This window comes from Mastomys coucha, unplaced genomic scaffold, assembly GCF_008632895.1.
Source record: "Mastomys coucha isolate ucsf_1 unplaced genomic scaffold, UCSF_Mcou_1 pScaffold23, whole genome shotgun sequence".
NCBI classification, from domain to species: domain Eukaryota; kingdom Metazoa; phylum Chordata; class Mammalia; order Rodentia; family Muridae; genus Mastomys; species Mastomys coucha.
The window spans coordinates 92,692,043-92,696,756 of NW_022196906.1; the positions used below are offsets into that span (position 1 = coordinate 92,692,043).

At 49.6% G+C, this 4,714-nt stretch overlaps 1 protein-coding gene across 2 annotated transcripts in view; it reads right to left on the bottom strand.

The window, feature by feature from the left end:
• Positions 1-2,501, bottom strand: part of Pik3cb (phosphatidylinositol-4,5-bisphosphate 3-kinase catalytic subunit beta) — a 106,810-nt gene extending 104,309 nt beyond the window's left edge. For both annotated transcript variants that reach the window (XM_031346283.1, XM_031346284.1), the window contains exon 1: positions 2,268-2,501. The gene's annotated coding sequence lies outside the window, so the exon portion shown is untranslated. The remainder of the gene's footprint in view (positions 1-2,267) is intronic.
• Between the last annotated feature and the right edge of the window lie 2,213 nt (positions 2,502-4,714).

A 4,714-nucleotide genomic window follows, 5' to 3' on the forward strand; every position in this document is an offset into this window, starting at 1 on the left:
AAAAAAAAAAAAAAAAAAAAAAATCATCTAGGCTGCAGGATTCACTTTTGCTTTCCATATAATTTATGACATTCACAAAACAAGTTGATTAGGGATCAATCCACTTGCAAAAAAATAAAAACCAAAGCAGGAAAACAGAGGTGGGGATATTAGCTATGGGTATCTTACCCTGTGTGAAGGTCTGGGCTCAATCCTCGGCATTCACACACTGAGGGAAGGGAAGCCCACACAGAGACAGGACATGGCCCAGCTGGTACGAAAGTGCTTAACTAGCATGCAGGAAGCCGAGTGTGATCTGCAGCTCCGCATAAAACCATGTGTGGTTTACAGGTGTATGGTGGAATCCCAGCACTAAGAAGGGGAGGTGCAGAATTGCCCAGAGATACAAGAATCGGGAGCTACACAGCAAGTCACAGGCGGGCCTGAGGATAAAGCGATATTCTGTTTTGGGTTTGTTTTGGGCTTTGTTTTTCAGTATACAACGGGGCTGGGGACACGTAAACTCTGCAGTAAAGCACTTGCCTAATATAAAAAGCCCTGGGTTCAAAAAAAATTTAAAATAAATTAACATCCGGCTTGTTGTCAGGCCAATGATCTTTAACACTGCAAGAAAACCAACCCGAGTTTTCCACTTTGTAAAAACACCCAGAAGGTGGAATGTCCTAGTCAATGTGTCGTGTGAATCACAAGGGCAAACTAAAGATGTTTCTTAAATCCTTTTGGCTTTAGTGAATACAACTTCAATTTTACCGTTTCGGATTTTTGCCTTCCGAAACTTGGGCAATAGCCTAATCCAAGTCACCCTGATCTTTGACACATTATAGACTTTCTACACAGTTCTGCTTTCTGCTTTCTTTTTTAAAAATCCGTTCGTGTGGGTGTGTGTGTGTGTATGTGTTCCTCAGATGTCACACATCTTATTGTTTAAGGTAGGGTCTCTTATTGGCCTAGGGTGCCACGATTCTGCTAAGCTAGTTGGTCCACCAGCAAACCCCTGGAATCCACGTGGGTGCCCCTCCCCAGCAATGGGACTACAAGTGGATGCCACCCTAATTTTTTTTTTTTTAACATCTATTCTGGATACTCCGAGCTCTGTAATACAAGGACAAGAGAGAAAGAGGCATGAATCAAAGCCAGCCTCGTCTATAGAGTGAGTTCCAGACCACTGAAGGCTAACACCACAAAGTTCTGTCTCAAAAGATCCAAAACAAAATAAAACAAACAAAAAACCTTACAAAGTAGAATCCGCAAGTGATAATGGACTCCTTGAAGCTCAGACTCCTTGGAGATTTCATTACGACTCATATTCCCAACCATCCATTCAGCACCTCAGAATAAATACTCATCTAATTCAATTATGATGACTTCACCAGACAGTAAGTAACACTGCCCACAATGATGTTTACAAAAGCACTTGTCACTCCCTTCGGATGTAGCAATGCAGAAAAAAAAGAATATGTTTCCATACTCTTCCTGTGTTTATACTCTGTAACAAGTGACAATTTAAGTGTCACTTCAGATAGGTTAAATATCAAAGCAAGTCAGGTAACATGTCCCACCATCTTCCACGTTGTGTAAACTGTAATTCTGAGAGGATTCGTAGCACTAATTCACTCTGTACCTAAGACAGGTTTCCAAGTCAGCCTTTGCAAGAGAGAAAAACTACAGAATTCTACAAAGAGACCACAGAATCCTACTCTGGCCGCTGTAAGATAACAGGCTCCTTCATTAAGCAACTCGGGTTGAGCTTATTGCAACACTAGAGCGGTTCGGAAATAAATTTGCCCCCAATGCCAACCTCCACGAAGGAACAAGCCAGAGCCAGCAAGGATGCTGCAGCGGGCTGCTCCCAAAAGCTCCCGTCCACCGAGCACTCACAGCCAGATTAGCTCGGCCTCCCGCAACCCCCAGGAGGTGAGTATTCACAGTTCCCGCTTCACATCTCCCCGGGGTATTTTAGCCAAGGCCGCGCGGGACGCGTTAGCCGCGGCACCCGGACTCTGACCGGTCCGAAACCGGAGAGCCCGGAACCGCGCCGCGAACGCTGCGCCGAAACACCTGAGGGTCTGCAGCCGCCGGGCGTCCGCACCGACACCGGCAGGGCCGTTCGGCACCCGCTCTCTCGGTGGTCGCCCACGGGGCGCCCTCCGCGGCTCCGTGTCCGCCGCCGGAGGCCTGGGCGCCGCGTACCTCGGAGCCCGCGCACCCGCGGCCGAGCCCGGCAGGAAGCGCCCGCCCGAGACGCCAGAGCCGCAGCCCGCGCTCACCTGCCCCGCGCGCCGCCACCGGCTCCCGATCCCGCGGCGCCGTCAGCAGCTCCCGCAGCCGTGCCCGCCTGGCTCCCGCACCCGCATGCCCGGCTCCCTGCCTCCTGCTGCCTTCGGGGCTCAGCGCGACACCCGCCCACCGCCCACGACCATGGCCGGCTCCGTCGCAGCCGCTGCACCGCCCGACGGAGCACGCGCGCGCCACCGCCGTGCCCGCGCCTGCGCGAGTGCGCGCGCGAGCCTCCCGGGCTCTCCTCCCCGCTGCCCGGCCCCGCCCACCCTCTAGGGCCAATCCCCCGACGCCCGCCTCCAGGCAGCCCCGCCCACTCACCGCGCAAGGCTCGCCCGGGCCCCGCCCCCCGAGGGGAGGTAGCCCCAGCCTCGCCCTGTGCTGCTGTCTGTGCCGCGTTCCGACTGCGCTGCCGGCGCGCTTGGGTTGGCTCGCGGAGCACTGCGGTGTCTGCAGCCCCCCGCTCGCCGCCTTCGGGAAAACCTGCGCCTCCCGGTTCCGCTTCTCCGCAGAGAACCCCTTTGTTCCCACGGCCCAGCTGGCCTTCCTTTCCCTGCGATGTGAACGATCATTTATTTAGATGTAAAGAGTCCAGCCTTTGAAATACTTCCGTGCTCGTCTCTGCACCACCGCAGCTGACGTTTGGCTGCCAAACCTTACACTTTGCCCAGCGCTTTTTTTCTCGCCTCTGTCTCCCTGCTGTCGGGAAATGTCATGGCTCTTCCTTTAGTGAGACGCTTGAATTTCACTTACTGTCAGCCAAACCTTGGACGAGGGGGACAGAGCTCAACGGTAGGGCACTCACATAGCCTAAGAGGTCCGGCGTGGGATACTTGTAGTCTTTTTGTTTACATATAGTAAACCTACTGTAACCTAATGCCACTCTAACAATTCAAGCAAATACTTGAGCAGTCTGGGATAGAATCTACAAGTAGAACGAAAATGAGACAAGTTGGCAAAACAATAGTTGCCAAGTTGGGGTTGTAGCTCGGTGATTTAAAAAAAAAAAAAATCAAGCGTGGTGGCTAATGCCTACCAAGCTCAGCGTTCAGGACCCTAAGGCAGGTGCATTGCCAGGCCAGCTAGGTTTCTTCCTGAGTTGCAGACTAGGCAAAGCTGCATAGCAGGGACTCTGTCTCAAAACAACAAAGGATAACCTATTTCACCACCGGTTTGGGGTTTCTAAAAGCAATTGTATGTGGAGCTGGCTTTTGAGGCTTCAGCCCATTGCTAGTAGGACATCAAATGTTTAACCCAACTGTGAACCCTGGGTCTTTTCAGTTGTCCAGTGAATAGAATTCCCCTGAATATTTAGCGAGGTCACAGCCAGAAATGTCAGTAAAGGACCTTCACAAGTTGACCCTTGACCCTTGTACCAAGCAAGCTTCTTCCTTCCCCTCCACCACAAGGTCAGTCTCATGCCCAGGACAGAATCGAAAGTATCTTGCATTAGACTAGCGATGGCTTTCTGACCAAGCAGAAACGGGTTATGAAAACAACCAGGCACAGTGACGCAAGCCAGCCTGGGAGATCTGTGAGTTGAAGCCAACCTGGTCTACAGAGGGGTTCCAGGAGAGCTAGGAGTACATAGAGAAACCTTGGGGGTGGAGGTGGGGAAGTCAGAGACACAGAGACAGAGAGAGTAAAACAAGAAGCTTGCCAGTCAAATACCTGTGAAGTTTCTGTGAGTACTGGGGATGGAAATGCTAGAATAGGAATGTACTATGACAAAGAGTAGACTTAGGCCTAACCTTTACTCTGTCATACAGTACTTGGAAAAGCTACTCAGGGAGATTAGACTGTACACCAGTAAATTTTGAATCATCTCTGTGTGTTAAGAGTTCTATGATGTATTCCTCTCTGCATTGTTTTGGTGCTAAGAACCTCATCCACTTGTCATCAGTAACCTATAAAGAATGAACACAGTTTGAATGTATATGGATGATTTAATTATACCTTCATGCTATGATTTGTATTCCTGTGTGTTTTAAAAGCATCCAGCCTGAAATGAAATGCAATAGCTTGAAAGGGTGCAAACAGAATAGTGGGTTGTTTGGCTAGAGGGTAATAATTCAAGTAGATAATTAGGTTTTCTGGTTTTTATAAATTTCAATACAATAAAATCTTGTGTTGTTTTAGAGGAAGGGATTAAATGCCTGTCAGCCCCAGAAAACTGGGTTCAGGCACCCACCCCCATTCCCAATGTAGCAATGAAAGAAACACGGAATCAGGAGATAGGAGTACATGTATCCCAAAAATGCATCCTTATGGAATCTGTGAATGTGACCTTAGCCAAAAAAAAAAAATGTTTGCAAGTCTAATTAAGTTAAGGGCTTGGAAATGAGGTCACCCTTCCTTTAGAATCAACCAAATCCCAAAGATAAGTGTCCTTATAAAAGAACGAGCAAGGTCAGGCCTGGTGGTGCACATCTTTAAT